The following is a 26,376-nucleotide window of genomic DNA, read 5'->3' as shown; positions in this document are numbered from 1 at the left end:
AATTTTGAAGAGACGTTATCATGTTTTACGTGATGTTTCTTCCATGAATAGCACGGCAAACATTTCCAGGGCTCAGGTCGTTGCAGAGCTCTTATAGGCAAGCCAAATTATTGGCTCCGCTCTGGCCTGGCTCGTCCTGTTAATTTTCTGGCTCGCCCACCTCTAGTGTCCTCCAGGCGTACTCTGGCGCCAAAGCAGTTTCACCTCGCGCTGCCATCCGCAAGTGCACGAAGATGGCCGCCTCACTGGCCCACAGCACCCGTGAACACAAGTTGAAGGCCAACCGCAGTCAGGAGAAGCGTGTGACGCAATCGTCGCAATCATACAAGCAGTGACAAAGCCAGCAGGGCTGGCTTTTGTGTTTTGACCATGAGCGTTCACTTAAGCGCACGGGGGGAATGGGGGTTGTGAGAGAGAGAGGGATCTCACTGTTTAGTTAAATGTAGCTGCGAGAAAACAGAAAGCGGTAATACAAGAATCTTCTGTTGTCATGATATATCCTTTGAGTATATGTTTCGGACTTTCTGCCTTTAGAGGGACAGTGAGCTGGATAAGGTCCCAATTTTAAATACACCTTCATTCTCAAGCACAAAAATCTGTCTTTAGTAATAAGGAGGGGCATGATCTCTCCTCACAAAGGAAGGACCCTTGTCACGCCTCCTAGGGAGAGAACCCAGGAATTCAGCCCTTGTACACAGTCGTCATCGCAAACCCCGTGCACTTTCCTGGAAAGATAACGTACAGCACTTCATCAAAGAGGCGTAGAGGGAAATCAAGCTACAACTCAGCAGCATCTTTCTTCCTGAAGGTGCAAGTACTACTTGCTTCTACCGTAAGGGACAGGATCTTCCACAAAGGGGAGAGGAGGCAAGGGGTGGAATCTATGAGGACATGAACATCTTCTGTACAGGGAGGATAATTCAAAGACTCCCCTCAGACTGACTGAAGAGATGACAGCCCTGCCTTCCATGCCGAGGGAGCACCCCTTGGATGGAATCCACAGAAGAGACAGTTACAAAGACAGGGAGCACTCAACCAGAATGAGGGTGTAGATGTTAATTATTTCGAGGTAGAACACATGGCGGATGACATACCTTGAGGTAACAGTAATTGGTTGCCTAAACCCAAATTCTCTCAAGTGAAGACGTAAGGGGCTAGAAGGGGTCCCCAAGAGCAAGGAATAACTTTAAGCCTCCATGTGGGAAAACGAGAGTGAGATTTGTACTGTAGGGTGAAAGGGGGTGTTGACACCAGCATGAACACAGCAGCATAAGTGAAGGGAGAGAATAAACTGTTATTCAGTTGTCCTTTCCATGGAGGAGAGCAGAGAAGGGGACTGACCTGATGATGCTTCACATTTCGGGGGAGAGGGGTGGAAACTAGTCTAGTAATAGTACTTTATCCACTTGGGAGAGAAGAATTTGGAACAATGTTATGACACTGGTGTGGCTTTACAAACTGGGAGAAAGAGAAAGCTGATATGAAAACGGTGCTTTATGTGATCGGGTGAGAGCTTAGAATGCCAATAAATAGCCAGAGTAGGTCTTACCACCTTCAGCAACAATCCTGAGGACCGCCTCCCCAACACGGTGAGGACCACTCTGTCACCATCACTGATCTATCTTAGAATCTGTTATCACCATTTATAGGCTGGTACTAAGAGCAGCATGCTACCACATTTGAGTAGCAGCCCCTGCAGAAGGGCTCAGTGAGCATATTACATGAGCAGCACTGTAAGATTATTGAACCACAGTCCCTGGTAACTGGTCAGACCGTTAGCTGTAGTGCACAGAGCAAAACACTGGGTTGAGTAATTACCTGGAACAGGATCGGTGAAAGGCACTACACCCTAACTGTGTTTGAAACTGCTGTTATTTTCTCATGGGAAACGATTATCGGTGAGAACCTTTCCAGTGTGGAACACTACATGACCCACGTCGTCTCCTGTGCCACAAATGTTTGCCTAGAGCAGTGGTTCCCAACCTGTGGTCCGGGGACCCTTGGAGGTCCGTGAAGGCTCCTCAGTGGGTCAGCGACTGCTCAGAAAAATAAATAATATTAACAGATTAGGTTCCTAGCTTTCAGTAATGACTCAGTGGGGGGTCCCCAGGTTTCAATAATGATTCAGAGGGGGTCCCCGGGTTCCAGTAATGATAAAGTGGGGGTCCACAGAAGTCAAAATGTTGGGAACCACTGGCCTAGAGAGCATCCACTGTGTAAATTCACATACATACATTATTTGCTTCTGCAGAGCATTACTGCTCCTGCGTACTCCAACAGACTGAAAGACTGTAATATATTTTTTTCTGTTTTAGAGACTCTCCTGTTTGAAAACGTATTTTCCAATAACATCTCCCACCTCTTCCCCATGGTAAACTGACACCAGAAAGAATTTCCTCTCAAACTCTTCCACAAGCACTAAGCATCAACTAGATTCCCCAGACAAAGCAAAAGAGGGGGTGTTTCAACAAAAATGCACTGCAAGGCCCCCTCTTTCATTCAGATGAAGCAGATAAGCACTCCGCCCAGTGCTATATTTATAAAATAAGAAGGGCCGGTGCCCAAAGCACTGCTCAGACACCAGAGGCTGGTGCTATAAAATGTCAAAGCGTGAACAGCAAGGGTGCATCTTTAGTTATGTGCCAGGCACTCCATGTCCTGTCATCTCATTCTTACAGGTGTCGGCTTCCTCCCTAGGTGACGGATTTTTTTGTATTTCTCTTCTTCGGTCTTTCGTTTTTGTTTGTTTTTCCCTCGGTTGTCCCCGGGAAATGCCTGATGGGGAGAAATAAGTGCCGGTGCCCAAAAATAAATTCTGGTGCCCCCACCGGCTCAAATTAAGCATTGACTGCGCCTGGCGAAACTGGCTCCCATATATATATATGTGGATTATTAGCATTGCTAACAATATATTAACTATTACAATTCTGTCATAATTGTGAGTAGGTTACTGTTACCATATAATAGTTATTTTTAGAATGAGTATATTTCCAATGATTAGTTATACAAAAAAGTATAATAATGATTAAGACTATCATAATTTTAATTCTAGTTATAGTAGCAGCAAAGGTCATTATAATATCTATAAATAATTACTGTTATTAATGTTATCATTGTATATGGACAAACTACTCTTCTCTGATTTTAGCAGCCTCTAGTGTAGACCAATAACACATTATTTTTGGCGTGTGAGAATATATTCTGCATAGTGCAGTACACACGAGGATAATCAAGGATTGCGCTAATTACTTTATACACTGCTGGACTCCACAAGGGAGCAGAGCCCGGATGCTGTAATTCAGTATGCATTTTAATAAGCATACGCCATTTTGCACTCAATGCATACACAGGCAATTTATCCAACTGCAACTAAATTGTTGCCACCTCCCTTCTGCAGAGCACGCTCTATTACCAACAAGGCAAACAGAATAGATCGTTTCAGGCGGCTCGGTGGTTCCAATTACTCTACGAGGCTGAGTGTGATGGAGGGAGGAAAGACCAGCGCTCCAAGACCCGGCGCCTTCCAACTGTGTTAAAAATCAATAAAGTTCTACTGCGCTGCAGTAAGAGGCCACTCCCACCTGATTCAGCCATAATCTCTGTAAAAAACATGTTTCCAATACTTACTTTAACACTCCACTAAATAAAACAAGCATTTGCAATGCAATGAGCGTTTGCTCGAGTTAGAGATATGAGCATTGTAAATTCCTAATTGGACTTTTCTTGCCACATAAATTGAAAATGTAAAGAAAAACAGTTGACATAGCAAGTCAATTCAAAGCGGCACAGCCGCCATGTGCATGAGCGTGAAGGAGAGACACAAAAGGAGAAAGAAGTTTGCTCGCAGTCAAACGTATCGACAAACGTGCAATTATCCTTGTAACAGGGTCGGTCCCCAAGGCGGGACAATCATAAAGCATTTACCAATGTCACCAAAGGATTTTTGAAAGGCAAGCCCACAAATGAGTGGCAGTGATGGGCGTGAGGTGGGAATGGTTAAAAGACACCAACACATCAGAAAAGCAGCGCTTGCGTGCCTGTATGCTCAACTAAAAAAGGAAAGGGTATAGGAAAGGGTGTGATGTCACTCAAGCAAAAAGAGAACAGGCTTCCACCCAGAATACATGTCTCCTCCAGCAGGAGACCCTGAACATGTGTCTGAAGAAGCAAGGAAGGATCACAGCCATAACACTTGCGTTAAACTATAACTAATGCACTCACTAAGTGAGTAGTTACCCTGCTCAAGCAGATGTTCGCCCCTCCTCCCTGGGCAGCAGCAGCAACCTCCTCATATAGTGCAATGGGTTCACCAACATGGTTAGGTTGGACAATGAAGATCTTTTCAGTTCCAATAAAGAAAGGACTTCAAAGTCAATGGATACAGAGGACAGTCCGCAGCAATACACACTCAGTGTACAGTCTGGATTATCTAAGTACCGAGGGACGCTACCTCTGCAAACGCCTTTACCTAAAAGACACTATCACTGCATGCACACAAAACAGAAGTCAGTGTCTGATTAAGCATGAAGGTGCTAGGGTCACCGCCGTCACCCATTTCTGTTGGCTGCCATTTATTTATCCACAATGAAATGATCTACTGTGCTTGTTAAAAAGTATGTATCAAAGAGTTACTCAGAGATACGCGGTGCCAGGCTCAGATTTCTGCAGGAGGTTTGGTACACGAGCACCAATGCGCTGGATGGAAGATGAAGCTAATGGAGGTTTGTCACAGACTAGAGTTACCTCTTTTAGAACATTCCAAACTCAGGAAGCCTCATTTGTGGTGGGTGTGGCGGCAACGCAATGGTCTTATGTCATCCATTGCTCAGTATGGGCTCTAGTTGACATACATTGTTGAGTGCTGTCAACACCTGTAGGTAGTGTTGTTTCTTAGTTTCTGTTCTTAGATTTGCCTAGTTGGTATGGGTCGTGTTTTGTGCTATGGTATTCCTTGTTTTATTCTAAATGGTGATTTTGCCTCTCCTGGGAAATCACACACTTGTATTTGAACTATGATCTTCACAAGATATGGGAGGTGTGGGGCAGTCTACATTAAGGTGGTTGTATCTTTCACGCTGAAGTGTTAGTTGTGCTGTGACGTCAAAGAACAGAGAACAAGTTAGAGAGGGGTTAGGCAGTCTGGAAAGAAACGCTCCCAAAGTTGGTTCCAGCTTATAGGCACACATCTCTCAATTTACACCTGAAATGAAATACACATTCTTTGTGCGCAAGGTAGTTACGAGAAAGGTTTCTAGAGCCACGCCAGTGAGCTTGGTGCAAGGATAAAAACTACAGCTGCTGCAGTGCTTCACTACATGAAGCTTTTAAACAGAAAGGATGATCAAGCCCACCAAATTTAAAAGTACAAAGTGGCGAGGACACCATGAGCATGTAGAACTCCAATGGAATGCTCTGGATATCCATCTGACGGCCGCCATCTGCCTCCCACCCTTTAGAGGTCCTTATAAAAGACCCGGCTCAAGGAAGCTTTCCTGAAACTCCCAACTGCTGCGGGGCATGTTCCCTCTACCCAAATCATAGAACTGGGTCTCTACTATGTGCATGCAGATTTGCCCTCGTTATTACTTTGGAAACAGTAATAATGCGGGCACCCAAGAGACCAAAGCAACAATCTACTTCCAGAAACATATCCTGAACTTCCTAAGGAATAAAATGTTGCAAACGGAAACACAATACAATAAAATGCAACAAATGGGCATGATACAAAAAAACTCACAAAAAAATATGTATTGTCTCTTCAGGGTCCATAAAAAAGATATACCTCATTCTTTGTCCAAAGAAGGTTCTGAATTTACTCGCACAAAACTAGAGTAATTCAGTAGTTATAGTTAGAGTTATTTCAAGTAACTATTGCTTATAGGGTATGATAACTATAACTCGTGCATGCCATGCACAGTTTTTTCTTCAATTATTTGACTTGTAATGTTTCATTGATATTTTTGCTGATGTTATAAAAGTTGTCATGATTGCTGTAATATCTGGGGTAATTAGCAGTGCATGGTGAGCAGCAGAGCACATTAGCACCAGAGCTAAGGGGCCAGGGTGTCCCTACCAAGGTGGCTGCCAACACTTCCTAGTTGAAGTGTAGGTAGCCAATCAGATCTCGGCATGAGATCGGGAGGGTCTGCGGAGCCTTTGCATCCCTATATATATAAATTTGAATTTTCTTTAATATCTCAAAAACTACTGAGCGGATTTACACCAAATAACAAAAAAGGGCGCTTTCTAGACCAAGTACTAACTTTCTGCCAAATTTGGTGTAATTTCGTCCATCGGTTCAGACTGTACACTTGTTCAAAAACACTATGGGAAATAACATGGGGAAAACACGTTTTGGGACCCCACCATTTTTCACAACCCCCACTTTGGAAAATTTCGTTAAGATTCCACAACCAGCGCCAAAGATATAGGCAACTATAAAAAAAACTTTCTAAAGAAACTAGGTCCTAACTATAGCTACCTACTGGCGTCTGCCACTATATATATATATATATATATATATATATATATATATATATATATATATAAAAATTCTCTGCAGGGACGTAATAGTTAGTCTCACATTTTAAACATACAATGCCACAGAAATTCACCCGTTATAGCTGGATATCTCAAGTAACTATAACTCGTGCCCTAAGGTAACTATAACTCATGACCTCACTATGCACAGTTTTTTCATTGAAACTTTTACTGAAAATATTACATTGATATTATCAGTGATGTTATTAAAGATGTCAAGAGTGCCATAATTTGTGGGGCAATTAACAGTGCATGGCGAGGGCGTGAGTTATAGTTTCGTTAGGGCACGGGTTATAGTTAGTTACCTCAAGTAACTATAACAGGTGAATTTCCATGGTTTTGTACATTTGAAGAGTGAGCCTACTTAAAACGTCCCTGTAACCTTTGGTTTTTTTTTTTTATTAATTTCTATGTTTGTTTAAATTCTATTTCCTAACTATAAAGTTACTGTAACCTTTGTTTTTTTCAGTGGAATTCAATGGTCTTTTTTTTATGTAAAGTAATTTTTATTCCTATACATTAACCTAACTACTGCCGGGCACGGCCATGGGCTGTACGTGGCGGCGGGTTGGCAGCAGTGGCCAACCCCCTATAACTACCCAACCTTGTGCGCGTGGGGTTGGCCACAGGGCCTGCAGGCAGCCTCCTTAACCACACAACCCAAGAGTGAGAGCGCGATTTAGGCTTTGATGAATGATATACATAGATTGAGATATTTCCAGACAAATTGATAAGAAAAATGTTTTCGTCAATTAAAAAGAGTGAGATCACCTTTCAGTATGTAACTTAAATATTTGTAATTGAAAAGAAAGTAATGTAGAAAATGACCACATACTCACCTAAACTAGAACCCTTAACACTTAGTGTGCACGTCTGGGACCTTAACCACTAGGCCAGGGGTGATTCCTTACTGTTCAGTGTCCCTTCAACCCACAGATTTTGAGGGGAAAAAGACTTCAATGTTCTATCACTTGGGATGTAGAACAGTAAAAACATTAGAAAATAAACAGACACACTTCCAAGCGATACTAGGATTTGAAGTTTCAGTCTGCTGAGTTACAACACAAGACCTTGACCATTAGGCCAGAAGTGACTCTGTTCTGCCCTGCATCCAAAAGTAACTATAACATCTTGCTAGTCTGACTCTTTGAAGTCATTGTACGGAGAGACCATTGCAATAATAATCTCTCTCTCTCTTCTGCTCCCCCGTATTGTATTTCATTAGAGCCACTTGAGAGGTGGCAGTCCCCGGGGCTGTGCGGGGGAGGGGCGCCCCCACATTAATTGTAAATAAAGCTGCAGGGAGTTAGCGGTCCCTGGGGCATCAAAATTCCCAAGGAAGGGGCCCGGTGCACCCCTCTTCTTTATTTCAAAATGCCCCTGGGATCTGGCCCACGCAGGGCTTAATAAAAACAAGCACAGGAGCCCGCGTATGTTTATTATTTATTTTAATTATTGCTGTGAATTTATGGCGGCATCGCAAATTCGTGGCAAACATTTTTTTTTTTTTTTTTTAAAGTGCTTTTTTGCCCTGGCAGGGTCCCTCTGGGACCCCAGCCACCAGAGCTTAAGGGTCAGGGTGTACCTACCCTGGCCCCCTTTATTTTTTCCTCTTTTTTTTCAGCCGAGTCCGAAGATGGCGGCCAGCACTTCCTAGTTTGAAGTGTTAGAAGCCAATCGGAGCTCTGCAGCTCCGTGCAAGAGCTCTTATTGTTCGCAAAGTCGTTGAGGAGTATTTGTGGTCCTAGATATACAAATTTATTATCCCTTTAATATCTCAAAAGCTGCTGAACAGATTTAGACTGAATAACTGAAAGCATAATCTATGTACCGAAAGCTATCTTTCTGCCAAATTTGGTGTAATTCCATCCAGCAGTTTGGGCTGTAGTCGTATTCAAAATGTCTATGGTCATTAACAAGGGTAACGCATGTTTTTTGACCCCCCCCCCTTCTTCTCAGCCCCTGCTTGATGGATGACCCCAAAACTTCCCATGCACAAAAGGAATCACCGGCACACTTTTTTTCTTGGAAAATTTTGTGAAGATTTATCGAAGGATGCCAAAGATATCAGCAAGTTAAAAACACTTTTTCTATGGACTTAACTATAACTACCTAGTGGCGACTGCCACAAGGTTTATATATATATATATGTCTATATATATAGATATATCAATATATAGATATATATATATATCTATAGATATATCCATATATATAGATATATATATATATATATATCTATATAGATATCTATATATATATATATCTATAGATATAGATATATCCATATATATATATATATATATATATGGATATATCTATATCTATAGATATATATATATAGATATATATATATTCACACCGCACTCCTTGAATTCTTGCAATCCTTTATTGTAAAAATAGGGTGCAGTTTTTCTTTCTCCTCTACTATTTTACATTTACCACTTACTGCCCCTTGTTTACACACCCCTGAGCCATAAAAAACTTTAACCCCTACTACCCCATACCATTTCGTGAACCCCAAAACTCCTTACCACCCTATAGTCTTTAACCCATCCCTGTATCTTAAAAAACCCTTAGAACTCCTTACCGCCCATGTCTTTAACCACCTCTGAACCCACAAAAACCTGTTCAAAACCCTTACCACAAAACCTCTTCAAAGCCCTTGCCACCCTGATCCATTACTTACCTCATAACCCTTAAACACCCCCTTTTTAAAATCACATAATTTACTTTACAAAACATACATACCTTTATGGTACAGTAGGGTAAAGTATGAAAAAAGGCCTGTGTGGTACTTGGCTGAGTGGTAAACGCATGTTATACCGGGTCTGGTGGCCTAGTGGACTAATGCATCCACTGTAGGGGTCTGTGTTCGAACTCATGGTCACAGGTTCAAATCCTGGTGGGTCCACTCAGGCTTTCATCCTTCTGACCTCGATAAAACAAGTACCATTGAGTTGGGTAACAATAAACATTTGTTATTCAGCACACAGATAACCTTGCATGGGTAAACATGTGATGTTTCTGTCCATGTCATGTCATGTTTCGGTCATGTCATGTCACGGTCATGTCATGTCAAGTTAAAGTGCAGGGTTACGGCTGTATGCCTACTGAAGCAGTGATTCTGTTGTAAATTAGAGAGATAGGGTGTAGCCCCAAGTAGCAAAACTTAAGTGATTCAGTGAGCTCTAGCAAGACAAGACCAAAAGTAAAATGGCTACACACCCCTTTTATCTGCCAAGCCCATTTGTGTCGGCCTATTTCTGCCCCCAGGACAGAGCCTGCCTCAGGCTCACTTCCAATGAGGCCTCAAGAAGCTCTCTACGAAATCTTTGTATGCAATTAGATCACTCAAAGCGGAAGCATTGATTTTAATGGGCTTTACATCTCTGGAAAATCCATCAGTCGGCCTGCCCGTGCAGCTGTGCAAGGCGAGGACGAAAAGACTATTTTGGTCTAATTGCACCAGGAAAGCATGAAATGAACAATGCGAATGGCAGGCCAATTATCTCAAAGTGACGTTTGCTCAGAAAATTTGAAACCTCTTATTCAATTATTCGCACTTTTAAGATACAAATGGAAGAGCTTCTGTAGATTTACAGATTTAAAACTTAACTTTATATCCTAACTCTCGGCTTTACTGGACTCACTATGGAAGAAACTGAAGGTGTGGGGTCAATAACTTCAAGCACACACAAGCGAATCAGAGGCGAAAGTCAGGCCCAAAAATCGAAATTTTGGAGAAGAGACCGAAAGATAACGATCCCATTAGCGCACAGGTCAAGATGGAACAAGTGTGGAAGACATATGGGGACACAGGGGAAAAGAGATGCTGTCTTTGAAAATGGAGAACTAGGTTCCAATTCCAGAAGTTAGTTAGCATTTGTAAAGCAGCAATCGGTCTGGCATTTCAGCCCTTTTCGGTAGTCTGGAGCACCACTTTCCAAAAACGTTAAAAAAACAGAACCCCACTCTGATTCAACTACGGAGTGCTCAGCCCCCCATATCCCCTGGTGAGGGGATCCACTAGACTCCAGAGCTGCCCAAGAATCTTACTCAGCAAACGTCGACCAGACTCGTATGCAGGTTTGGGCAATTCCATCATTCACAGTGATGAGATGCCGGTGGGTGTGGGAAAAAGTATTAACTACCTGTTCCACTCTTGGACCACCCTGTATCGGGGATCTCATACACAGCAGGGACTTCCTTGGAAGGGCTCTCGCATGGTACATTCCGAAGGATGAGAGGTAATGCACCCCAAAGAAACATCGGTCTCTCTCAACTCTCAAACAAGTTACTCTTTCTTCCATGTTATCGTGACCCAGGTAAACATCAGACGCACCCACCCATCCAACCACAGAGTTCAGAAGACAGAAACTCTGTGCTCTCTGGAAGCAATGCCCCACCTTGGTTGCCTTCCGTGCCACTATGTCACCCCCACAACCCCTTGATTATTTGGATGAACAGGAGTATGTACACAAACCAGATTCATCCAATTAGGCCATACACTAGTGACCTAGTCACAATACTCACCACTATATTCACTCTGCAGTTAGGCACCCCTTTGCATACTTTTCTCTATTTCAGAGAGAGAGAGAGAACCAGCATTCGTAATCCAGTCAATGTATTTAACAGAATCGGTCTACCAGCGGGAAATCCTTAACGCGGTTTGATCAGATGAAGTTTACTCTATGTAAATGTTGGTATGATTTGTGTCCCTTAGGCAGGAGAGCTACCCCTCCAGTTAACAGTTCTCAGTAAAGACTGTGGTAACATAGTTACAGATATTGACTGAGACAGAGGAGTTCTCGCTCAGTAGCATCCTTCCTCAGGTTAGAAAACTATAGCGAGACCTCAGACTTATCCCTTATGTTACTCTGCCCTAAGTACCCAAGAAAATGAACCATCCACCACCAATATCCAATATACAGAAGGTACCATAAAGTTATCAATAAGTGCGTTTGTACGTTACGCCTTCTCTAGTGTGGAGAAAGCTTCGGATCTACAGCCCTAGGTGCGCAGAAGACATATTCCAATGGTTGGCTTGTGTTCTTGGCATTTGTACAGTGCACGGTCTATTGTTCGTACAGCTTTGAAATACCTTATCTGACCAAAGGCATCATACATTGGGAGGCCAGGCTTTCTTGATTAAGTGTTATTGAACCACCACTAACTATATTTTGGAGGGGGGGGACAGTCTTAGTCATGTCCCACTACAGGAACCACTCCTTACATTTGGCTCAATCATTTTTGATAATATATACCCTTCACTTGATATTGGTAAATTAACTGTATATACTGTATTTACTTCTAAATAGCAGTATCTCATTCAAAAATAATGAGTAAAACAAAGAAAATGTTATGAATAGTCGAAACTGTAAAGTGGAAGACTTCAACTTCTAAATGCAGTCTGAAAACTTAGCGTTTAACTCAATTTCCTGAAGGCCACTGTGGTCAGAGGTTTGCAGGGCGGTCCACACGCTATCATTGGAGCGCATCCCTCGTACTTTAAAACAGAGTAAACATCAGTGACAATCTGGTGCGAGACCCGCAGCATCGCAATGGATGAAATGTACCTGCACTGGCCTCGGCCACACCGGAGGAGCGGAGTGTTGACGACGATAGGCAGGAGGGCGGTGTGAGCGGTATATTAAACACATGTAAATGAGCCTTCACGAAAGAGATCCATAACAGTAGTAATTTAAATGATTAACCTACACTGCTGCCTGTTTCCATCCAGCATTCATCGCTGTCATCATCTCCTACTTAACTGGGATGCAGTCAGAGGCAGACGCAGCTGAAGGATGCTCCTTACTGTGGATAAAAACAGGTCGCAGGTAATTTTGAGTAATTCAAATGAGAGGCCCCAATTACATTAAAAAGAAATTCTTTCAATAACCCTGGACAGGCAACAATTTTGAGACGTTTATAAAAGAAATGTATGAGCTCCTATTACAACGGCGTTGCTTAGATTCATTCAGATCAATGGCCGTGGCTAACATCTCTGGGGGAAGGCACCTTCAACGCCAGACACGTGTGGGTTCTCTCTCACAATACTGTGGTAATACCAACACTCACAATTAGCTCATACCCACAGGTAGGACCACTAAGAAGTACAGTAGTGTCGAATGAGAACCGATCACAGCAAAAACGCATTTTTCTTCATATGTCTTCATTAGAATTGCAAAGCTAAACAAACACGTTTTTGTACACACAACAGAAGCACACTGAATCAACACCGATCTTGTTTTCCCAATATAACTAAAAATACCAATTTTTATTGAACACAATCAATACAAATACGCGTTTCTCGGCATCACTGGAGTGATATTGACATGGATGAGAGGATATCGACCTAGAGAAGCCAACTCTTAAGCTCTACCCTCAGAGGTAGACTTACACAATGCTAATGGAACTTTAACACATTCAGTCCCTAATCTGTCACACTTTATACGTCATTCATTAAAAACCAAAAGCACAATGACAGATGAATCAGCCATATGGATCTGGGCTTTTAAATCTACCAAACAAATGCTTTTATTAAATGGGTTTCTGAGCTCAGGGTTCACTACAGAGTAGAAAGGTTGCAGTCAACTGCATAGGAGAAAAAAAGATCTCACGTTAACTTTTTTTCACTAACAAGAACGTTTCTTGAGACAGGCATAACTGAATTATACGATATTAAATTCACAGATTAGACGTGTTTTCTTGGGTATTCTGGAAAGAAAAAGTAAATGCCCCCAAAATCTGAAAGAAAGAACACAGCTGGAATAGTATCATCCATGCCAACCCCTGCCCTGGCTCAGTTGTTCGATTCTGGACCTTGGAACAGGATTGATTGATCAATGATTTAGTCACTGTGCAAGGGAAAAAGCAGTTAATACAAATCCCGTAGACTTGACCTATCTGTAAATTTCCACTCAAACACAACCATGTCCAGAGTTCAGTATTCAGCTTTGGTAGTATCCTGTATACTGATAAGGGCCCTTGTTTGACACCTGGTATGCACTTCAGCATCCAAGCTCAGTTTGGATTCATTTGTTGTCCTTCGCTTCAGTTTCCATACTTAACTTGTGTCAGCCTGTTTACTTAACATGTCATTGCTTGTTTCTATCAATCTATTCCTTCATTTTTCTGCTCCTGCTGCCTGTCTGTTCACAGCTCTCGAACACTGTTCCCAGTAACCTGAAGGCAGCTTCCATTGGCTAATTACTACAGCAGCTCAACCGGACCAAGATGACTCGAGTAGCTCAAGAAGAATTTCCAATAGCCCCATAAAAGCCAAACTCCTATTGAAGCCTGTGGCAAAGCAACCAAACTGCTCTCTTGACAAATGAAAGCAAAGTTCAGGCTGGCTGGGGATATACATTCATTGTGACAGTTCTGGATGATCTAAGGGAATTCACAGTGGTGTTGCCTCCAAAAGCTTTAAAATCCTTCACTGTAGTTAATCATGCAGTTACCAAAGATCCACTCACCCAAACACAAGTACAATAGTTCCCCTTCTATACTGGCTATAATCCTTGGAAGATCGAACTCCTGTCTCAACTTTTTACTGTAAACCATATGGAGTTCCTCGGGGCTCTGTGATGTCCATCTTGTTATTTTATATTTTCTTGATTCAGCTTATTCATTCATTCCTTTAGTTTTGATGCTGAACACACCAGGATGGCCAAACAGTCTTAAACTGAGTAATGGTTTGTTTTTCATATAATAAAGCCATCTTAGCTGTCAGCAGTTGTAAGGAAATGCCTCCTTGGCATGGTTACCCCCTGACTTTTTGCTTCTGCTGATGCCAAGTTTTGATTGAAAGTGTGCTAACCAGGCTCCAGCACCAGTGTTCTTTCCCTAAACTGTACCTTTGCTTGCAAAATTGGCACAGCCCTAGCACTCAGATAAGTCCCTTGTAACTGGTACCCCTGGTACCAAGGGCCCTGATGCCAGGGAAGGCATCTAAGGGCAGCAGCATGTCTTATGCCACCCTGGGGACCCCTCATTCAGCACATGCACACTGCCTCACAGCTTGTGTGTGCTGGTGGGGAGAAAAAGACTAAGTCGACATGGCACTCCCCTCAGAATTCCATGCCCACCTCACACTGCCTGTGGCTTAGGTAAGACACCCCTCTAGCAGGTCTTACAGCCCTAAGGCAGGGTGCACTATACCACAGGCGAGGGCATATGTGCATGAGCACTATGCCCCTACAGTGTCTAAGCAACACCTTAGACACTGTAAGTGCAGGGTAGCAATAAGAGTATATGGTCTGGGAGTTTGTCAAACACAAACTCCACAGTTCCTTAATGGCTACACTGAAATATGGGAAGTTTGGTATCAAAGTTCTCAGCACAATAAATGCACACTGACGCCAGTGTGCAATTTATTGTAACAAGCACCCAGAGGGCATCTAGTGTGGGGCTGACCAGTTTCTGCCAGCCTGCCACAACCAGACGAGTTGCTGGCCACATGGGGAGAGTGCCTTTGTCACTCTGTGGCCAGGAACAAAGCCTGCACTGGGTGAAGGTACTTCACACCTCCCCCGGCAGGAACTGTAACACCTGGCGGTGAGCCTTAAAGGCTCACCCCCTGTGTTACAGAGCCCCGGGGCATCCGAGCTAGTGGAGATGCCCGCCCCTCCGGCCACTGCCCCCACTTTTGGCGGCAAGACTGGAGGAGATAATGAGAAAAACAAGGAGGAGTCACCCACCAGTCAGGACAGCAACTAAGGTGCCCTGAGCTGAGGTGACCCCTGCCTTTAGAAATCCTCCATCTTAGTTTTGGAGGATTCCCCCAATAGGATTAGGTATGTGCCCTCCTCCCCAAAGGGAGGAGGCACAAAGAGGGTGTAGCCACCCTCCAGGACAGTAGCCATTGGCTACTTCCCTCCCAGACCTAAACACACCCCTAAATTTAGTATTTAGGGGCACCTCAGAACCCAGGAGCAGATTCCTGCAACCTGAACTAAAGAAAAAGGACTGCTGACCTACAAGCCTGAAGAGATGACGGAAGATGACAACTGCTTTGGCCCCATCCCTACCGGCCTGTCTCCTGAGTCGATAACCTGCAACCAGCAACGTATCCAACAGGGACCAGAGACCCCTGAAGCCTCAGAGGAGTGCCCTGACCCCCAGGTCCAAGAAACTCCTGTGAGCAGTGGCTCTGCTCAACAACCTGCAACAAACTTGCAACTTTTGTTCAACTTTAAAGACCTCACTCTTCCTGCCGGAAGCGTGAGACTTCACACACTGCACCTGACGCCCCCAGCTCAAGATCCAGAGAACCAACACCACAGGGAGGACTCCCCGGCGACTGCGACCCCGTGAGTAGCCCGAGACGACCCCCCTGGATCCCCACAGCGACGCCTGCAGTGAGAATCCAGAGGCTCCCCCTGACCGCGACTGCCTGTAACAAGGGATCCGACGCCTGGACCAAGCACTGCACCCGCAGCCCCCATGACCTGAAGGAACCGAACCTCAGTGCAAGAGTGACCCCCAGGCGACCCTCTGCCTAGCCCAGGTGGTGGCTGTCCCGAGAAGCCCCCCCCATGCCTGCACCGCTAGAGTGACCCCCGGGTCCCTCCATTAAAACCTATACAAAACCCGACGCTTGCTTTGCACACTGCACCCGGACGCCCCTGTGCCACTGAGAGTGTGTTTTGTGTGCCTACTTGTGTCCCACCCCCAGTGCTCTACAAACCCCCCCCTGGTCTGCCCCCCCTGAGGACGCAGGTACCTACCTGCTGGCAGACTGGAACCGGAGCACCCCTATTCTCCATAGGCGCCTGTGTTTTGGGCACCTCTTTGACCTCTGCACCTGACGGGCCCTGAGCTGCTGGTGTGGTAACTTTGGGGTTGCCTTGAACCCCCAACGGTGGGCTGTCCATGCCCTGGAACTGAGACTTGTAAGTGTCTTACTTACCTCACAATCTAACCATTACTTACCTCCCCCAGGAACTGTTGATTTTTGCAGTGTCCACTTTTAAAATAGCTTATTGCCATTTTCACAACAACTGTATACGTTATTGCTCTAATTCAAAGTTCCTAACTTACCTGTGTGGAGCCTTGCATTTTATGTATTTACTTCAAATCTTGAACTTGTGGTTCTAAAAATAAATTAAGAACAGATATTTTTCTATATAAAAACTATTGGGCTGGAGTTAAGTCTTTGAGTGTGTGTTCCTCATTTATCTATTATTCAATTATAAAAAGAGCTTTCATTTGGGCATCACAGTCTATTATTCTGACTCCAAAAAGCAGTGACGCACCTGCTAATGAACAGTCAAAAGAGCAATCACATTACACGGCTCTGCAATAAGTGATTATGTCCCCAAGGCAAAGATATTAGGTGTATGTATTGTGTATCACAACTTCCATACTAACCACCCACAGTTTCTTCTGGACAATATCTAATTATAGGCTAGATAATAGCTTTGGCAAATATATATTAGGGTTCATGTGGGTGACGGATGCTTCTCTGAAACAATGCTGCCTCCAAGCTCAGGTTAATTATAGATTCAATTAAATTTGCAAAACAGCCCTGCTCTTCCCAAAGAGATTGTTTTTATGGTAGTTGTGTTCTATGCAAGTGGGTGCAATATAACATACTTCAGGTCTGTCTGCTAGCTTGTCATATTAACTTGCTGTTGCATTCAAGATACATTTCAACTACTTATTATCTTGAGCGAATACACTATCTAAAGGACTAGGGGCCATATGTACGAAAGCTTTTTCCCATAGACACAGAATGGGTAAAATCCTTTGGTACATCTGGCCCTAGATGTTTTGGTGCAACTGGTCTTAGACACATGGTAGCATGTTTCAGGCACTCTTTCATGGACGTGGTAGGCAAATGTTTGCACAAAGAAATTACCAATGAAAAAAGTCATCTGAGAACTACCAGGTTTGTGAGAAGGCTCCATATAAATACTTACATTTGTTAATGATTTATTCTTTTTGCCCCCATTCTTATAGTCTCATATTAGATTTCAGCTCTAACTATCCTGCCCCAAAATCTTTCTGATCTAACATTAATGTACTCTCTTCCTAACTCAACACCTGTGCCTGCAGGGAGTAAACTTTACCTATTGTCACAATGGATTTATCTGCTGACAGTGGTCATTCATTGATATGCCTCTTCTTTTGCTGAGGCTCGCTACGCTTGTTGGAGATTTAAGATCTTGAGCTAGTAAAGGCAATTTGAGCCTCTAACAAGAAACAAAGATGTTCTTCCAGGAGTTTTTACGTGTGGGATTTTGGGTCCTTTGAAAATAAAAGACTTCCTGTGAACAGTAACAGAGACAGAACGGTTCACAGTTTCTTAAAAGAGCCACCAGAGTGTAAAATTAAGAACAACTGTGGCCTTTACTGACAAGGTCCAGAAAAGAAGCCAAGCATGCATCCGGAAGGTTTTATGCTGCAATATTAGGGAAGCCAAGGAAAAAAAAACACCACCAGCTGATCTGATGGCCTTCTTTCAATCTAGATATTTCTGTGAATTCTTTCTTTGACATCAGAAAATTACTTCTGTGCAATGAAACAAAAAATGTGGCTACATACTACTACTACTACTACTACTACTACTGTATTCAGCCATCGCAACTGCAAGTTGGCCATTTTCAAGTGCAGATCTCCAGCCCAGGAAGTGTTCTGTCCAACATGTACAAGGACTGCTAATAAAGAGTCAAACGAGTCTCTCCATCAGCATCATCCACGTACACGTTTGTGCTTCTCATATCTTGTGTCCTGAACCCAATGCACAGGCAAAGGATCAGGAGCAGGGGGCTTTGGGGCAAAGGCACTTGGCACAGTATATGGGCGAATTCATACCATGAATCTACAGCCCATGAGTATTGCCAAAGTAGTGCCACAGGCTTAGTGGTAGGGACACTGGTCGCTGGGCATGGCCTCAGCACATGAATATTTTGGACAATCATATACTACAGAAAGTGCCTTAAAGAGAGGCTATTTTTCTTTACTTAAGTTCAAGCTATAAAGTGCAACATTACAAACCTAGCTGAAGCTCACTTGCACTCCTAGTCTGCCATATTGTGCCTCTGAAACATGATCTGTTAACCACCACTAGCTACATTCAGCTCTAGTGACTATGGGGGTTATTACAACTTTGGAGGAGGTGTTAATCCGTCCCAAAAGTGACGGTAAAGTGACGGATATACCACCAGCCGTATTACGAGTCCATTATATCCTATGGAACTCGTAATACGGCTGGTGGTATATGGGGACGGATTAACACCTCCTCCAAAGTTGTAATAACCCCCTATATGTTTATTTGGTACCTGCTAACACAGTGGCCAGTTTTCTAAAATAATGAAATCACAAACTTTATCACTGGTTACGTGCAAATACTATTGATCAAAGTCAAAAAAGAGCCATACACTAATAATAGTTGCCAAATCATGGTTGGATTCAACTTTATTCCGATCAACTAAAAGACTGGGGGCAGAACGCAAACACGTTTTAGCAAATATGTTGCAAGGGCAGCAAAGACTCGTAGATTATAAACAGGAAAAAACAACAGCAACGAACAACGACCATGTAACAACTACAAACCTAAAATCCACCAACCTAGAAAATAAAATTCATTCACTTAGTCACATTGACCTGATCTTGAAAGATACTCACGCTTGGTTTGTAATTCTTGGATAAAAACGGGCTCCTAGTTTATCTGAAGAAATCAAGGCACAAACACTTTACAAGGCAGGGAGGCTGTAAAACCAATTCTCACAACAAAACAGAAGATTCAGTACATAATTATTTCGTCTTTGAGACCCCAAAATTAATAAATGCAGCTGGTCTAAAAAATAAAATAAAAATAAAAAGTACTTGATTGGCTCTAATAATATTAAATAATAATGTATTGAGTTTTAGTTGACAGGTCGCTGCGGAATTTATTTTGTTTGTATGTAGCTATGAGTTCCTAAATGGCGGAGCAACACGTTTGCTTTCCTTTCAAATTGGTTCCACGGGATAACACACTCCAAAGGAGGCAATGTAGAAATAAAAGACGAACAAATTATAAAACTGAGACTTTCTCTGTCTTACAAACGAACAAACAAGCCTCTAGTGGACATTGAAACTCCACAGAAAATAAAACTGCAAGAACTGTGCTCGTCCAAATATAAAGACAGTCTACACCAGTGGTCTCCAAACTTTTTAATGCCGCACCCCCCCAGTTGACAAATAAAAATCATTGGGGCCCCCCTCAGAATTTTTCATAATTATTTTATAAAGATGGCAATGTTTAAATAGGTCTAGCCCTATTAAAACATTGCAGTGAAGTACTGTTACCTTTTTAAAAATGCAATAACATGCTTCTGCTTAAAACAAAGGCTTGTTATCTGTAAAATGCTTCTTTTGGCTAGAGTCTGGCGCCCCTCCCCCCCCCCCCCCCCCCCCCCCCCCCCGGATCGCTTGAGGGGCCCAAACCCCCAGTTTGAAGACATCTGGTCTACACACTTCTCGTGATTGGTCTATCTAGCTCAAAACAGCAGCATGTGAATACCAACAGCCAGAAACACAGACCGTACAGAATAACCGGAGCCCTGCAGACGGTGGGAAGTGAGTTAGGCTGGATTCAGGTATTTACAGGAAGTGGACTTTCTGTAAAGATACATTTTTAAGGTTGGTATTTTAGCAGTCTAAATTTTTGAGTCTTTTGTTTTTCCAGTCTGTGTTTACATAAGGAAACGTTCAAAACACAGCATTTTACTTGTGTGCAGATCTGGAGAAAAAAGGGTTTCGGGTCACAATGCTATCCAACAGCCTAGGCAGATTTGCTTCAAACGTAAATGCAGTAGCATTTAAAAAGTGAACAGCACAGCACACAGAAACAAAAAACATTGCACCATAAGCGCCCAGGGTTGAAAAGTAACAGTCTAAATGAGGTGTGACGAAGGAGACGGTGGGAGAGTGGAAGGGAGTAAAGCGCACATATAGAGAGAGACAAAACTACAGAAGCACACGGGCAGAAGAGGGCAACACAGACAGCTGGGTGGCAAGAGAAACACACGGTCAAGTGAAAGAGTAACACAGCAGGAGAGGGCAGAGAAATGCACGAGGGAGAACGCTGGAAAACCCATGTGCTTGTAGAGTGTACAAGCAAAATGAATTAAGAGAAAGCAAGCAGCACAGGAGTCAGGGGAGTGAAAAGCACACACAGAGAGCAACACGAGCAGGAGGGGGAGAGAACCGCACAGCTGGAAAGTCTATGCACTCACCTGGAGCGGTTAAGCAAAAAAAAAAAGCAGTTCCCTAAACATAAGCGGTGGTCAGACATAAGTAAACGGACTACGCTCCAGGGGAGGGACAAACAAGATGGACTAGGCAAGCCATCTAATTGGAGGCAAGCAAATGAGACTGACAATAAAGCCAACTAATGGCAATGAATGGGTGGGTTTTAAGCCTACTGTACGTTCTTGGTAAGCTGGTGATATGTCTTTTGCAAAAAGGCAGCTTGCGCTGTCCGATAGGCTAAACCCAATAAAAATTAATACACAGACAGAATCAAGCCAAGAAGCATTGACGTTTAGGGACAATACAATAACAAAAAAATACAAATGTGTTTATTTCGTTTTCTGTGAAACACATACATGTGGCCCTGTAGCCAATTCACAGCACCAAGTAGAAAGTCAAAAAATATAGTACACCTATGTATGTTATCATCGAGCTGGATTCCAGCTACCGGTCGTTAGACTGTGTAGCTGTTGGACAGGGCAGATGGGCAAGGTTAATAGTAACAGGACCAGGTCCCTCCGATAAAGGGTTTGCACTTGCCACTCATGTTAAGCCCTTGAGGGGTGCGGTACTCCGGCTTTCTTTCCTTGGAGCAGCACAAATGGATGGAGCCCTACAACAGAGTTCCAGAGAGGAGATCCAGCGTTATCTCATGATACAAAGAAGTATACAAGGTCTATATCCCTACCAAGAGAGGTGGTCCATGGTGTGAGTGATCAGAGTGGACAGAATGCACTAAAATCAGTCAGTCTTTTCACACTATATCCATAATAAATTTACAATTGTTTTACCCACTTGTATTGCACAGCTTTCATTAGTTCATTGTCATGCAAGTAAAACATCACTATCACTTACCTGGTGTTCACCGAGACATGACCTGCCAAAGAAGGACGAGCTCAGCAACCGAACACAAGGCTCAATCAAGCGCAGATACCTGCAAAATCAAAGAGATATAAGGGAAACGCTCAAGCGAAGCACTTTTATAGAGCGGGCGCAAGCAGGTTAAATACTCATCACTGCTGCATCTTTAAGCACTCTGTATCAGGTTAAAGGCTCTCTGTGACGCTCTTGAAAAGGCGAGGCCTGTTCACCTTCATGCATTATCTCATTTCACACAGCCCAGCATTCTTACGTGGACCTCATCTTCCTCTCTTGTTTAATTTATTTGAGGTTGGGCTCAGGAGATACCTTTGTTGAACATTACTGGGCTTATTATAGTGAATTAAATAAGCAGTCTCGTAGTATCCTTGACAACAGAAAGCATCTGCGTCATGCTGGGCTGATTTAGTATGAACTGTTCATAGAGACTGGGAGTCAGAGAACTGTTTACTTTAAGGCATAAAAAGGTAAACCTGACTGAACTGTTCCAGAAAGCAGAGAACTTTACCTGGGGATTACTGGACTTCAGTGATAAGGGAAGGGTCTAATTAGATTCATTGCACTTTCGACCATGTTACATCCACACAACTTGAGAACTGAGCATTCCAGCCTCATCCTTGGGCCCAAGGTAGACACAATGCAAGACTGGATTGGCCGTAGAGGGCATCGGGGGGTTCCCTGGGAGGCGGGAAGAGTGGGGGGGCTGGTTTTGTTACTCTGGGGTCGGTTTTGCAGCGGTGCTGTAATATCAGCCTCCAATAACAAAAGCAGCAGTGCTTCATACTTGCCCCCGCCTCCCACCCCACCAGCCCTTTTGGGGTGCTGGTCTCACAAATTGTCAAGGCTGCTTTGGGTTCCCACTTAGGCCCTGAAATGGGGCATGCTCAAGTTACCCAACACTCCAATTAATAGAACAGCGGGGCAGAAAGGTGTGACATCTCTCCTAATATATCCAAACATTGAGTACAACATACTACTTGAGTTAAAGGAACCCATGCTACGAAAACATGGTGGAACTGTTTTTTTTAGCCCTTTCATGGAACCGAAGGTTGGCAAACTCAGCAGAACGGGGATGTCTAACCACCTTATCAACACTGTGATACCACAGACGCAGTAGACCACTGGTACCCAAACGTCGAATGGACTTCAGGAAAAAAGAGAAATTCACTATAATCCGGCAATCTAACCTTGTAATTGAACCCATAATGAAAATAAGGAACAGAATGGTAATAACCATTCTTTTATTAAATCGGATTTCACATTCAGCTTTTTAATTGAAAGCAGAAGAACTCTGTGCAACGGAGCTATCCAGTAATCCAATCGAACTTTTGAACAAGCATAGCAAAGCCAATCTTTTTGAAATCAAATCATGATTCTGAGAATACTTTGACACAAACAGCACAGATGAAACACAAAACAGCTACACTGCACACTCCGACATACAGAAAGGGTACAGCATATTTAGAAGAATGTGCAACCTTCCCTCACATATACAGAACTGTTAAACGAGAGAGAGCAGTTGAGTAGGTTTGACCTGTATACGATCACATTGAGTTCTTATAGTGGACGGCCTCAAAGTCGGTACAGAATATGACAAGGCCTCAGCGAGAGCCAAAGGAGAGCTCTGTTGCAAAGGGGAAGAACAAAACCAGCAGAGAAATGAGTTTATATTACAGCGGTACAGCGCACACGTCACACGCAAGGTCACATCCAAGGTGGGGTGTACAGTTCTAAACTGCTCATGTAGTTTGTTGTGTCAAGTTCTCAATGTCTCACCTTGAGCATTTCTAGTACTTTCAGATGCCAAATACAGCATATTATGACCAGGGCAAGGGTGCTTTCTGTACACTGTACCCAGGTTTCAAGGATACATCGTGTACTGTAGGGAGATATGAAGTCTACAATCGGGATGTGTGTACATTTCCAAAATGCAAATCTTGAATAACATGTCAAGTGCTTGATGTCCATGTAGTGCACTGTTTCATGTTCTCAATGCCTCACCCACAGTATTGCTTTTACTCATATAGGTCACCATATTGTGTCTCAATGCAAAGCTGATCTCTAGAGTATTACATTTAGAACTTTAATTCTGTGTTGAGTTCTCGAGGGCTCATATGGCAAGCTACGTAGAGTTCGGCGACACCAGCAGCAGCAGTGATATGCATAAGAAAATAAAGCGTGCATGTTGGGCTGGGAAGAACTTGGGGCCAGATGTATCAAACCATTTTGCATTCGCAAACGGTGCGAATCGCAGAATTTGGCCGTTTGCGAATGCAAAAACGTGGTCTGCGATGCATGAAAGGCATTCGCAGCCCAAAAATAAGGAAACGCAAAAATTTCGATTTTTTGTGAAGCGACATGGCTTTGTGTGTCGCATTTTGTGTATTGCAATTTGCAACATGAAATACTGAATCGCAAATAGCATTTCGCAAATTACGAGTCGCAATAGTGACTCACAAATACCGATTCGGTATTTCAAGTCGGAAATTGCGAGACGCAAAATGTGACTCGCAAAACCATGTCGCAATTTGATGCATAAAAAATTCGCAAATTGCGAATTTTCGCAGAATGGCCTTTTGCACATGCAAATTACCACTGAGGGAAACCAGGTGGTAACCAGGTGCAACCTGTATAAAGAGGCCCAGAATGCCTCAGACTCTTTTCCACAATGGCTGCACTCTACGTCATGGCGAGGAGAATGAGGATCTTGGCAGGTTTGAGGAGAGGGAGGAGGAGACAGGAGCGCATTTTCAGAGTGCGCATTACCCTTTTTGACCAGACTGAGGAGGAGTACAGGTTGAACTCATTCTGAAAACAGGCCCAAATTTCACTTTTTAGCACACCCAGCCACAAAATTCCACTCTTACCCAACACTACACATTCCCACCTTAGATCCCAAGCCCCCAAACACACCCCTCACCACCCAAAATACAGAGATTTTCCACCCCAAAAACACGCCACGTCGACTGCTTCAGTAGGCCTCAAGTCGCGCCGAAGTCGCACTTAGAAACTTGCCCCAAACCATACCTTTTCCTGCACCAATCCACTCCAAATAACTTGCAAAAAAACGCAATAGATCTCAGCTCCTTGCACACCAAAGAATGACACCCAGGACCACCTGCAACACCCTCAAAATGCACCCCAAACACATGTAAACACGCTACCGCCGCTAAAGCCTATACACGCCCGTTTCCACATTAACTTACCAGGCCCAAAACAACCCTTCCCCTCAATCGATCAACCCCAAAAAAAGCACACCACTCAATGACACCCCTAGCCATCCCTCACACAAGAACCATCACCCTAGCTCCACTCCAACCCCTCAAAACAGCCCCCCAAAAACATGCCAAACCGCGGCCATGGGATAACATTAGAACCCAACCCCAACTTCAAAAATGCTTTTACACCCCTTCCCCTGCACCGATCCTCTCCAAAATTTCACAGACACTTTTCCCACCTATGCCCTGCTGGCACACAAAATCCCAAAATCCTAGCTTCACTCCAACCCACCCAAAAAAAATGCCAAACACACCCACCTCCCGCCCATTCAAACCAATGCACTTACTGGGGAAAAGCCACACGAGGGCGCCTGGCAGCACTCCGAACATAGCCGAACAGTGCCCCCATTCACTCCCATGCACGGAAACACCCGAAGTGCAAAAAAACACAAAAAAAGCTATTTTCGACCCCAACAACACACCAAAACCCAGCCCATTGCCTCCAAAAATCGTCCACAACAACCCAATTCCACACATAGCCGAGCCATGATACTTGACCTGATAGCGGAGCTACAACCCATGCTGCAGCGCACAACACATAGGACAAATAGCATACCCACCCATGTGCAGGTATTATGTTCCCTGCACCTACTTGCCTCAGGGAGCTATCAAGAGGTCATTGCAGCAGCTGGAGGAGTATCACAGAGCGCTCTCTCTAGATTTTTCAATGCATTTATCAACGCCATGCTGAGTAGGATACACTAGTACATCAGATTACCCCACAGGAAATACAGCAGACTAAAATAGATAGCACAGTTCCCCCACGTCCTAGGTGCCATAGATGGGACACATGTTGCAATCTGTCCACCATCGGCCACAGAGTATGTGTACCGCAACCGTAAATACCAACATTCAATGAATATACAGGTGATATGCAATGCCTCCTATATCATAACTGATCGTGGCCAGGTACCCAGGGAGCACACATGATTCATACATCTTTCGCCACAGCGGGATTCACACAAGACTGCTAGCTGGGGAGTTTGGCGAAGGATATCTATTAGGTATTGTCCCTCTGTACACTGGTGCATTGATGACGTTGTGATGTCAGATGGCTCACCTACTCATTATACCCTCTGTTCCTTCCAGGAGACAGTGCCTACACAGTGCGCACCTACATGATGACGCCCTACCTAAATCCTACAACACCAGCAGAACGGAGATACAATTCAGCACACAGGGCAACCCGCAATGTGGTTGAGCGCACCCTTGGCCTGCTGAAGAGTTGCTTCCAGTGCAGCCACAAAAGTGGAGGGGCACTACAGTACAGCCCGGGCACGACCTGTAAAATAGTGGCCACATGTGCGATCCTGCACAATATAGCTACCACCAGGGGCATACCTGTGGAAATATCTGATCCAGACTCAGATGAGGATGATGATCCCATACCCCCCTTACAGCCAGCAGACAGGACCAGTGCAGCAGAGAGCAG

The 26,376-nt window shown here is 43.8% G+C and overlaps 1 protein-coding gene across 4 annotated transcripts in view; it reads right to left on the bottom strand.

The window, feature by feature from the left end:
* PEAK1 (pseudopodium enriched atypical kinase 1) overlaps positions 1-26,376 on the bottom strand; it is a 490,737-nt gene that overhangs the window by 381,312 nt on the left and 83,049 nt on the right. For all 4 annotated transcript variants that reach the window (XM_069222205.1, XM_069222202.1, XM_069222203.1 and 1 more), the window contains exon 2: positions 21,643-21,721. The gene's annotated coding sequence lies outside the window, so the exon portion shown is untranslated. The remainder of the gene's footprint in view (positions 1-21,642; positions 21,722-26,376) is intronic.

Source organism: Pleurodeles waltl, chromosome 3_1 (genome assembly GCF_031143425.1).
Source record: "Pleurodeles waltl isolate 20211129_DDA chromosome 3_1, aPleWal1.hap1.20221129, whole genome shotgun sequence".
NCBI lineage: Eukaryota > Metazoa > Chordata > Amphibia > Caudata > Salamandridae > Pleurodeles > Pleurodeles waltl.
Note: the sequence above shows the minus strand (reverse complement) of the source record. Positions and strands in the feature narration are given on the sequence as shown.